This window comes from Rhinolophus ferrumequinum, chromosome 15 (genome assembly GCF_004115265.2).
Source record: "Rhinolophus ferrumequinum isolate MPI-CBG mRhiFer1 chromosome 15, mRhiFer1_v1.p, whole genome shotgun sequence".
Classification (NCBI taxonomy): domain Eukaryota; kingdom Metazoa; phylum Chordata; class Mammalia; order Chiroptera; family Rhinolophidae; genus Rhinolophus; species Rhinolophus ferrumequinum.
In genome coordinates, this window is record NC_046298.1 from 23,786,884 (window position 1) to 23,799,951 (window position 13,068).

Consider the following 13,068-nt stretch of genomic DNA (forward strand, 5'->3'; position numbering starts at 1 on the left):
ATTTGCATGGCTTAGAAAGAACATGCCAGAAACGTGGAGTGGCAGCGGGTTCCTAGACTAAATCCCCATCAGAATTGTGCTTTTCTGTGTCTGGGTCTGTATGTGGCAACTGATAAGAGGAGATGATGCCTTGCTTTTCTCAGCCAGTTAACCGACAAGTTTCTTTCCATTTTGACCAGTTGCTTCTATATTTTAAATATGCATATGCAAATATAAATATGTTAACCAAATCTATTTAAAAGCTCTTTATATTTTTTACATGGTTTGGTCTACAGTGCTTTGGAAAACTTTCTGGCTTTATAAAAGTCTTGATTATCATAACTAAATTATTATATAAACTACAGTAGCTTATTTGATACTTTACAGAATTTAGTTGTCCTCAAACTCCAGATGTATATAGAATTATTGGCATCAAATCTCAACTTATTGAGTGATGTCCTCAATTTTGCTTAAAGAAAATACTTTTTTATAGGTCATGAAAACAGGGTATGTACTGAGAATCGTACATCTTGCCACAAAGTAACCTCACTTAGGAGCACAAAAGTTTATTTAAAATTTTTTTTATAAACACATCTAAGCTGAATTCTGTTTGGTTTTGTCAACTAAGGTAGACGAGATATTTTCTGAAATCAACAGCAAAGATTTTTAGATAGTTATTTGTTTGACTGGTTTGGGGGTCTTTTTGGAATTTTTTTTTCCCCTAAAGTTGATAACTCTGTGGTCTAGAGATATACTATATAATAGTTATCCTTACTTAGCCTTGAAATTTCAATAGAGACGTATTACATGCATGTAGTTAAAAGACAGCAATTCAGCATGGAACCAAACAGAACAGGAGAGCAAGAAAAGAACCAAATCCAGTTGAGAAAACTATGGAGATTTTGATGACTTCTTAAGAATACTGACTCCACCCCCACCAGCCCCTGATTGGCCACTCTATATTGATGAAATGTTCTGAAGTGAATCATCATCCAAGTCAAAGATGGCCACGAGAAAATAAAAAGGAAGCATAAGATTATGTAGCAACTTGTTTTGACAATATTTTTCTTTTCAAGCCACTCGCATGTATTCAATTCCTTTCAGAATACAGGGACAATGAAACGAAGAGGAAGAGATCAAATTTTAGAGGTGTGTAATCAGCATGGTTTGTCTGTTATGGGAACAAAACGAAATACGGGATGAGTATCTAGCTTGGTTAGATTTCTTAAGTGATACGAGCTAGTATTTTATCAGGGCAAGTTCATTACAACAATGAGTCAAAAGTGGACAGATCATTGGCCACGACTATGTTAGTCACTCTGCAGGGACTCAGCCATATATTCTTTTGTGTATAGATGCAGTCCTGGTTAAGGTGTATGCGTCCATCATCCACTGGAGGTCACACCCTCTGTGTAATCTCAAGACATAAATTAACTTGTCACTTAAAACTACTCATTAACAACTGAAAATAAAGCAAATTAGTTTTGAGTTTTCTGGTAATATGTGACAGTGGACAAAAATATCCCTCCAGTTGACAAAGAACCATCCTAGTGTTTGTATAAAGATCTATTATTGTAACAGTAGCTATGGAGCTCATATTTAGTTGCCATGATTTTTCAGACAAATCATGCTCCAGGCTACACTGTGGCTTCTTCCACTTCAAGGGTTTTTTTTGTCTTTATTTATTTATTTTTTTTCAGTATGTTATTCTTTAAAGTTGATTTGTGTTGAGAACGATGCAATGCACATTATTTTGGTAACTTTCCTTTCATTTTTAAAAGTGTCCCTGGTGATTTTGCTATGATATATATAGGAGTAAATACGTGCAAAAAAAGAAAAAAGAAATATGTATAGCAAAGCACACAAATGGAAAATAAATAGATACTTCTCGAGAAGAGACACAAACGTTTATTTTTGGTCCTCTGTTCCACAAATCAAAATGAAGTTTTGTAGATACTATGTTTGATTTATTTTCTTCACCAAAGGATAATGTTTGGGGTGTGAATATATTTGAGAATTCACTTGTATATGCATATATATGTGTTTGTTCATCTAAATGTTTGTCCCCAGTTCTTGTTTTATTTGGGTGAAACTGCTACATTTGTCTTAATCAAAAACTTCCTTTGAAGTATTTAGCTTCTTTTCCTGAGATTTTTTTTTTTCACCAATTAAGAAATTAGAACTCTTTCATTTAAAGTACCGAAGAGAAAAAAAAAAAAAAAAAAAAAACATGGGCAAACAGAAAATAGTATCTCCCAAAGACAGAAACAGTAGGAGAAGAAGTAGGAAAGATTATTGGCAACATTTTATTTCAATGCCAATACTATTGTTTTTAAATTTATAATTCATTTTATTTTGCTAATTAAGAAACTGAGACCCTAGGATGGGGAGGTTAATTTCATAAGATATCAAAGCTCAGTAATGTGATAACATTGATGACACTCAAGAATTCTCTGGCTTTGAATTTCCTCTTCTGTGAAAATGAAAAAAGCAAAATGTGTATCATCTATTGAGGTCTATTCCAGATCCATCAAACAGCTGAGAATCACAGACTTATATTTATGTTCCATCAATGATTTTATAAAACACAAAATACTTTTGGATATATTTTCTTATCAGACCTGCCCTCAGTCATTTGCAGAGAATATTACTTGTCCACGGTCACTAGAAAAGGCATTCTTATTTTTCCTGTGATTCCACCTTCCTCTCCCCTGTCCTGGTCATGGATGTTCACACAGGGATGGACACTTGATCAATGATGGCCGACCCTGTTTCCTTTCTTTTTATGAATTTGCTTGGGATTAAACATAGCAAACCCACGTACATAGAAGAGAGATTGGAATACATGCACAGGAAAGTGGGGGTAAGAGACCACCAGGCTCTGGATGGACTACACAGGGAACAGAGGTGCCCATACCTCAATGTTGTCCTTGTTTCCAGGAACAGACCACACAAGGCCAGGAAATGCTATTTATTCTGTCCTTAGATTCCATAGGTGCTCCTTACCATAAAGATTTTCTTCTTTGTATAGAATTTGGGCATAATACAGGTCCTCCTTTTATTACAACCAAAACAAAACCCTCAAGAATATTCCATTGGTGAGTTCTGTATTCAGTGAAGAAATATCAATTGTAAAATAAAATCCCAGAATCACTTATTTATCCATTCATTTCACACTATTTGATAAAAATACACGAGTACCTCATATATTCTAGGCATTTTCCAAGGGTCTGTAGATACAGCAATCAACAAGATGGACAAATATCCTCATGAAGCTTTCACTTCAGTGGGGAAGACACGTAATAAATAAGAATACCAAAGAGTAAAAGATGTTAATGATATCTTCTAAAGGGGAAAATCAATACAAGGGAAAGGACAAAAAACCTTGGGATGGGGGAAGGGGTTGCAATGTTCTATGAAGTGTCCAGAAGAGCCTTTATTTGAAAAAATGACACCTGAAGAAGATGAAGGAGTAAGCCAAGAGGACAGCTGATGGCAGAGACTTCAAGGAAGAGGGAAGAAGTGAAAAGCATTTTAGTTGGAAGCATGACAAGCAGGTTTGTAAAATAGTGAGGGGAGACTTTGGGTTCTCAGTTTCGCATGTAAGGACCTTGAAAGTCATCACTCTGCCCTAACAAGAAAAAAGCTGGACAGACTGAAAAAAATCAACAATTGTTGTCGGCTCCCTTGGATCCATAAGAGAAGGGAAAACCACTGACTGAGTCAAGACTGGAGAAACAAATGCAAATAATGGAGTTACACTGGTTTCCTGGAGCAGTGACTTGTGAACCACTGTGGGAACCAGTGACGGGTTGAGGAACCTGAACCATGATTGTTGAATTGCTGGTGGCTCAGTGTGAACAAGCCTGAGAGTTAAAAACTCCAGAGGGACCCAGTCATAAGAATAGCCCCACAATATTGTAAGATTTACCTCCAGGAGCTCAACCAGGCTCCCACAATAAACGTCAGAAAACAAGCCTCTCCTAGAAGGGAAAAAGGAATCATTTTGAAATACACCATTTCTAAGGCCTGCTCTCAGTGCCCAACCTGCCGAGCTATTATTATCACAGCCTCACTGACGTGGGGAAGGGGAACACCCAACTCCAACCTATTCTCACCATCCTGTCCCACTGAAGGGGGGTGGGAATAAAAACTAAGATGTAATTGTGAGGTTCACAGTCCAGAGGCACAGGCTCAAAGAATGAGACCCATCATGAGCCTATAGAACACTCCCCTCCTTCCCACACCTCACCACCACATTACTACAGGCCTACTTACAGCAGTTCCTTTTACCCTGTACATCATGTCTGGCTATCCAGAAAAGAATTCCAGGGCATATCAAAAGGCAATGAACACAATCTGAAGAGACAGAGCAAGCATCAGAACCAGACACAGCAGGGAAGTTGGAATTATTAGAACGGGAATTTAAAACGACTAAGATTGATATGCTAAGGGCGCTAACAAATAAAGAAGACAACATGCAAGAAGAGATGGGCAATGTAAGCAGACACATAGAAATCCTAAGAAAGAGCCCAAAAGATATTCTAGAGATAAAAATACTGTAACAGAGATAAGAATGCTTTTGAGGGGCTTAATAGTAGACTGGACACAACTGAGGGAAGAATCTGTGAGCTAAACAGGATCTTCCAAAACTGAAAAGCAAAGAGAATGGAGACTGAAAAAAACACCACCACCACCACCACCAGATCAAAATATCCAAGGACTGAGGGGCAACCACAAAAGACGATCACATTACCCATGAAGTGGTATGGTGTTAGGTGAAAGTGGACTTAGATCATTGTAAATGTATGTTGCAAACTCTAGGCCAACTGAAAAAAAAGTGGAAAAGATATGACTGATGTACTAAGGAGAGAAAATGGAATCATATAAAATGTTCAATTAAAACCACAAAAGGCAGAAAAAGAGTACAAGACAAAAATAGGAACAAAGAGCACGGGCAACAAATAGAAAACAACAATAAATATGGTAGATATTAATCTTACTATGTTCATGACTGCTATGTCAACACCAATAACCACTATATCAATATCAATAATCACTATATTAGTAAGTGTTTCAAATGTCAATGGTCTAAATGCACCAATTAAAAGAAAGATTGTTTAAATGGATCAAAAAACATGACCCAACTATATGTTGTCCTCAGTAGATCCACTTAAACATAAAGACACATATAGGTTTAAAGTAAACAGAGAAAAATATATCATGATAACAGTAAGATAAAAGGGTGGCTAGAGTGAAGAGAGTTTGAGGAGGGTCATGGAATAGAGATCCCGGAAGTAACAGGTAGCCAGATTATGTAGAACTTTGTTTCCAATTATCTTAAATTAAAAAGAAACAACAACAACAACACTTTATTGGTAACAAGGAACGAAAGATTGTACAAAGACTGGTGAATCAAAAGAAACTGCATAAAATTTACTGTTGGTTAAGCATTTTGGCATTATATTGTTCAGTTCTCATGACACTCCATTGGATTATCCACTGGATAATCTGCAGAAGAAACTGAAACTTAAAATGTTCTTCTTTTTCAATATGAAAAGAAAAATGTTTACGGTACTAAGTACATAGACATTACATTTTTTGTTTGTTGTGCTACATGGTATATTTACTAGAATAAAATTCATATGTCATACATATACACTTACATGAATTCTGACAAATTCATAATCATGTAACACCACTACAATCAAGAAATATCATATTTGACAGATGTCTAGTCAAGATGGTGAAGTAAGTATATGCTGAGCTTGTCTCCTCCCACAACAACATCAGAATTACAACTAACTTATACAACAATCATCATTAAGAACCATTTTAAAACTAGCTGAAAGTAAGTTCTATAACTAAGGATACAAAGAAGAAGCCATGTCGAAATTGGTATGAAGGGTGGAGATGCAGAATGGGCAGGTCCCATACCCAGGTAGTGATTAATAATTGGGAGGGATCCTAGACAAATAAAAACTAAAAAAGTTCATCACCAGCAAACAAGTGTTACAAGAAATGTAAAGGGGATTCTTTAAGAAGAAAAAAAAATCAAAATTATGAAAAATAAACATGGGTGGATCTTGAGATTACTATGCTAAGTGAAATAAGTCAGACAGAAAAAGTTGAGAACCACATGTGGGACACTCATATGTGGACATAAAACTAAAGGCAACAAAGGCACAAGACAAACAAATAATGAAACAAAAACTCATAGACACAGACAACTGTTTAGTGGTTACCAGAGGGAAAGGGGAGAGGGGGATTGTAGAAGAGGGTAAAGGGGTCAAATATATGGTGATGGAAGGAGAAGTGACACTGGTAGTGAAAAACAAAAATACCAATGGCATTTTTCACAGAACTAGAACAAAGAATCTCAAAATTTATATGGAACCACAAAAGACACCAAATAGCCACAGCAATCTTGAGAAAGAAGAACAGAGTTGGAGCTATCATGCTACCTGATATCAAATTATACTACGAGGCTATCGTAATCAAAATGGCATGGGGCTGGTATAAAAGAAGACACATAGATCAATGGAACAGAATAGAGAGCCCAGAAATAAACCCATGCCTATATGGTCAATGAATCTATGACAAAGGAGGTAGGAATACACCATGGGGTAAAGACAGTGTATTCAATAAATGGTGTTGGAAAAAGTGGACGGATATATGCAAAAAAATAAAAAGTAAATAAAATTAGACCACTTTCTTACACCATATAGAAGAATAAACTCAAAATAGATTAAAGACTTAAATGTAAGACCTGAAACCATAAAATTCCTAGAAGAAAACATAAGCAGTAAACTCTCTCATATTGCTCTTAGTAATATTTTTTTTTCCCCGATACATCTCCTCAGGCAAGGCAAACAAAAGAAAAAATAAACAAATGGGACTAAATCAAACTAAACAGTTTTTGCACAGTAAAGGAAACCATCAATAAAATGAAAAGACAACCTACTGAATGGGATATTTGCCAATGATACATCTGATAAAGGATTAACATCCAAAATTTATAAAGAACTCATACAACTCAACACCAAATAAATAAATAAATAAATAAATAAATAAATAAATAAATAACCCAATTAAAAAAAGGGCAGAGAACCTGAATTGATATTTCTTCCCAGAGGACACAGAGATGGCCAATAAACGTATGAAAAAAATGCTCAACGTCACCAATCATCAGGAAAATGTAAACTAATCCCACAACAAGATATCACCTCACCCGTCAGAATAGCTATCATCAACAAATCAACAAACAACAGTGCTGGCAAAGATGTGGACAAAAGGGAACCCTTGTGCACTGTTGGTGGGATTGCAAATTGGAGCAGCCTCTATGGGAAACAGTATGGAGGTTCCTCAAATAATTACAAATAGAACTACCTTATCACCCAGCAATTCTACCTCTGGGTATTTATCTGAAGAAACCAAAACCACCAACTAGAAAATATACATGCACCCCTATGTTCATTGCAGCATTATTGACAATAGCCAAGATAGGAAAGCAATCTTAAATGTCCATTGATAATACGAATGGATAAAGAAGAAGTGGTGGTACATATATACACTGGAATATTATTTGGCCATAAAAAAAGAATGAAATCTTGCTATTTGCAACAACGTGGATGAACCTAGAAGGCATTATGCTCAGTGAAATAAGTCAGAGAAAGAAAAATACCCTATTATTTCACTTATATGTGGAATCCAAACAAAATAAGTGAACAAACAAAACAGAAAGATACTCATACATACAGAGAACAAATTAATGGTCACCAGATTGAAGGGGGCTTGGGGGCATGGGTGAAAAAGGTGAAAGGATTAAGAAGTACATATTGGTAATTACAAAATAGTCAAGGGGATATAATGTACTGCATAAAGAATGTAGTCAATAATATTGTAATAGCTGTACTGTGACAGGTGGGTACTAGACTTATCAGGGGATCACTTCACGAGTTATATAAATGTCTTATCGCTAGGTTGTACACATGAGACTAATAATATATTGTATGTCAACTGTAATTGAAAAATGAAAAAGTTATAAAAAGCTATTATATTTGACATCTCCCTTAGAGATTTATTCATAGTGTATCCTTTCTACCCACTTCTCAGTCCCTGGCTGACACACGTCTGATATCTGTCCCTATAATTTTTCCTTTTCCAGAATGTCATATAAATGGCAGCACAAAGTATGTAGATTGTTAAGTCTGGCTTCTTTCACTCAGTGTAATGCCTCTGAGGCAGTTATCATATCAAGCAGTCATTCCTATATATTGTTGAGTAGTATTCTATAGTGTAGATGTACTATAATTTTTCCATTCATCCATTGGACAACTCTGTGTTGTTTCCGCTTTTTGACAACAAACAAAGCTGCAATAAACATTCGTCTAAGGTTTTTGGGTGTACATACATCTTTTTTTCTTTGGTAAACACCTACGCATGGCATTGTTGGGTCATATGCCAAACTCTTTTACAAAAGGGCTGTATCATTTTGCTTCCAACCGACAATATATGCGAGTTTCAGTTGTTCACATCTTGGCCTGTATTTGGCATTGTCAGTTTTTAACGCGGATTTTCACAATATGTGATGATACAAGAGAAAACTGGAATTTGAACATAAGTCTCTTCACTCTGGATGAAATTAATGAAATAAATGTGAGAGTGGTTCTGTATTTATAGGATTATGTAAAGGTGTTTACATACAGTATTAATTTTCTCTATGGGATCCCAACGTAATGAATCATAAGCTATTACCTAATTATTAAAATACAGAAAGTCAGATTTAAAAAGTCATATGGATTATGTGTCCTGATTTCATTTTATTTGCTGACTTAATGGCAAAACAAAACTTGTCTTTTATCAGTTATCAATACCAGCAGAATTTGGGCAACAGAAGTTTTAAGAATTCAGAAATGAGAAATTTTACCTTGGGCATAATTTACCTATACTGTCCTTAGAATAAGAAATAAGTATGAAGCTTGATGGAGATTCTTCTTACTTTGATGATTTCGCAGTTAGAAAAGAACTAAACTGCACATCGTTCACTCTTTTCCATGACCATTAATTGAAGGCCCTCTCTTAATAAAGCTCTATGGACATCTTGGTGGTAGGTAAGATCAACTGTCTCCCCCGAGGGAAATGTCCTGTTTCATTCAGTGTAATTACTTCTGTCCTTACTAAATTTTTGGGAAAGAATAATTGATGGCCTTTGCCACTGCAGTTCTTCACGTAAGCAGGAACTATTTTTAAGTTCCTTGCTAATAGAAATTCTTCCTTGAGAAGTGGAAGGTGTATGGCACAGAATGTCAAACAGATGGTTGAGAAATGAGTTACTGTCACGTCTTGTTCTATCCTGCTGCCAACGATGTTTGTATTTAGTCTCTTTGGAGTTTCATGTTATGAAATCTTTTTTTTTTTTTCTCCAGATTTTTCTTATTCCCTTGAAGTGGTATCTTATTATTTCTCAGTGAGAACGGATTATAACCATTTCTTAAAACATGCTTGTGTTTCATATGAGAAAATTCTTTCAACTAATGATCTCTTATCAGTGAGATAAAAGACGATCCTGGAAAATGTTTTCATTTGTTTCACATATTTTTCATTCAAAATGCCTCAAACTCGAGTTTTTAAAATCTTGCCACATTTTATTATTAAGTTCAGAGCAGAGTAGAGGTGTTTTATAGCATTGAGGGAATAGCTATTTATATCCGCGATGTAAGCTATGAGAATATTCACTATCTTCTCAGTTGCCTTCTTCAGCAATAAACCTAGCACTCTTTAAAAGACATAACTGTGCATATGGAAGATTTTACTAAGATTTTGAATCTATGTCATGTGCCAAAGAGAAAAAAATATCCAATTTTATATTAGCCATTGATTTCTATTTCACTTTTCACACTTTAATTCATTCAATCATCAGGTGTTTCTTAGTGACTTTTCATCTGACTCGGGACTTTTCCTTGTACAGATTCCATTTCCATCCCTACTCCTTTATCTTTTACGATTATTAATTTTTGGCAGAAAATCCCCTTCAGGAGGAAAAAATGTCAAAGAACAGTAATTAAGATACCAGTCTGTGAAACTGAGCACTTGGTTAGCATTTCTAATCCTACCACTTCTATCTCTGTATGATTGGGAAAGTTATTCAACCCCTCTATGGCTAGTTTTCCAATTTGGAAAAGTGAGTTAGAGGTACACTTAGTGCATAGGGTATTTGGGAATGAGATGAGTTAATACATAGAGTACACAGTTGTTTTCCTGGCACATGGTCAGTGCCACGGCAGTGTCTGCCACTGGTTTACGTCTTGTTTCCACAGAGTCAGTCAGCCTTTCTTCTTCTTTGTACTCTTAGAGTTCTGTAAATATCCAAGCACCTAGGTTCTCTCCTCCTGTCCCAGAGAGCATGCTGCATATTTTGCAAACAAAATGTAGTTCCTTACAAAGAGGAATTCTGATGTTAGATCATCTGGGAATCTATTTATCGCGTTGTTAAGGATCTGCGTCTTCCATAGTAGTAGCCAAAGAAAATGGCATGGGAAATGGCGTGGGGATACCATTTTCTTCTAAAATGTTTTATTTTCATTTTGATTAACAATATTTTGCACAGTAAAGGAAACCATCAACAAAAAAATAATAGTGAAGAGGGCTAATCCTTAATGGTAGCTAACAATTAGGAACGAAGTATGGAGACACATTGTTTACGCATATCCTTTTAGAGAAAAAAATAGCGATGACTTTTCCTGCTCCATCTTATGTTGTTACGAGACTTATGTAAGTCAATGTCTTCGCAACTGTAGTAACCTGAAATCATTTCCACAGCACTGTGGAGTCAGACACACTGGTGTAGCAGTGGACAAAGAATGGGCTTTAGCACCAGATGGTCCTGGGTCAGCAGCTCAGTCGACCGGGTCCCTAATGGGTGACATTTAGCGAGTTACATAACCCTTTTGAGTTTTGAGTGTCTTCTGAGGGTGAATATTTATTATAAGGAATAAATGAGATGCTGAGCATTAGAACTCACAGCAAAATGTCCTACACATACACAGTAGTTACTCACTACATGTTATCCATTTCCCAGTCCCCACACAGATCACAGGCAGAAAAGTTAATCTTAAACATCATATTAATTGGATAAGTATTTCAATCCCTCATTTTGTGTCTGATTCTGTGGAAGTTTACTGATGTGATTTATACCAGATTCAGGCCCAAGGCTTATGCAGTCAGGAATGATGGTGGAGGTAATACGGCCAGAGTGGTGACTATACTTCCAGTGGTGGTGGTGCCATCTATGCTGAGGCAGGATTGAAAGAGGAGAGGCCAAAGGGGATTTAGAGCTCTAGCAAGAGGCCGGAGTGGAGAATGGACATGGGCAAAATCAACCGACTTGTTTAGTATTTGCTACATGAAAAGTGGCCCCCAACTCTCGAAGCATACAGAAATAAACATTTATTTTCATGGTTCTCCAGGTCTGCTGGGGTTTGTCTGACCTAGGCTGGGCTTGGCCAAGCAGCTCTACTTCTGGCTGCAGCAGCTGGGGTGGCTCTGCTCCACATGTCTTGCATCCTTCTTGGATAATGATAGTTAGGGCTTGCTCTTCTCATGGCAAAGGCCGAGAGGTGGACAGGTGGACATACACAAGGCTTCTTAAGGCCAAAGCTTGAATTTGCACAACCTCCCTTCTGCCAAACTATCATAGGACAAAGTGCCTACTGTGATCCAGCTGTTACCCAAAGCTTTGCCACATTCTTTGCAATCACTCGCAAGTCCCAGCTGCTCCAAAGGAGCTCACACATACTACTTAGTGAGGCTCACTGAAATGGCCAGCAAACCACTGTAAAAATCCTCTAGCACTAAAATTACTCAGTACCCAAAGTCTCATCCTGTGGCCGAGCCTTCCACATTTCAACGGTTACTTTATTATTCCAGTCTTTTCATCAATGTTATGAATACTTAGAACATCCAGGGAACTGGGCCTTTCTGCTCAATTACATGGATGTCAGTGATCCTTCCAGTGATGTACTCATAGAGACAACTGTTTAAGTAATAATGGCAATTCTCTCAGAGTTGCATTTGATAAAATCTTGGGTATTTGCCACTTCAAAATTTGGCTTGACAATATGAGTTTATCTTTGCAGAAGGATTTTCAAAACACAAAACATTTACAGTGAGAAAACTGAATTATCTTTAAAGCTTTAATTCATATTCTGTCTCTGATTTTTCATTCTAGTTATTGGCTTTAAAACGATGTCCCATGCAATCCACGTTCTACAAGTGTAAATATAAATGAAACTCATAAAATTTATCATGGCTCATTGAACCACAAGTAAATAGCTTCTCTCTTTTTGATACCACAACAAATTAATTGTCAGTCATTTGCCTAAAATATCTTCTGATTTTAATTCATGGTGATGCATTTTGTTCCCATGTGTGGTTGCTATTGTTGTCGTTGTTTTGTTTTTAGCTTCTTTTTAGTCACGGTGGTCTCCTTTTTGGTCATTACAGTCATAATTGGCACCCTGTCAGATCTCCAGTGCATCCATTCCCCAACCACTCAAGATTCAGGTCACTTATGCCTCTTCTACACCAACCCTTCTCTGAAAATTGTCCTCAGTTCATGGGAGCTGCTTCTCTCATGGAGTTAATTCTTGTGCTCTCCATTGCAATACGTCTTAAGGTGTCTTGCCACCCTGGATATTGTGTAGAGCATCACTTTGCTCCATTATATTTATGACATCATATTAATCCAGAGCTGAGCAAAGAGAAGCAAATACTCTAGATGCCCTGATTGTGGGAGACAAATTCTACGAAGATTCAGGTGGTTGCCAGCACATGTCACAAAAAATAAAATTACTGCACACTGTATCCTTTACAACAAAGAAAGGATCACATAAGGTTTTGCATGCTCCACATATGAGATAATGCTTTGACCCAGTGATTAGTGTATGTGGAAGACTTTTAGTTTTGAGTGTGGTCCTAAGGAAAAAAAGCTTGCTGCCGCTGATCCAGGCTGAGGCACACCTAGACTTGCCTCTTCAACCATATGATTCAATGGACCTCATGGTACTGGAAGTATCTGTGGTAGAAAAA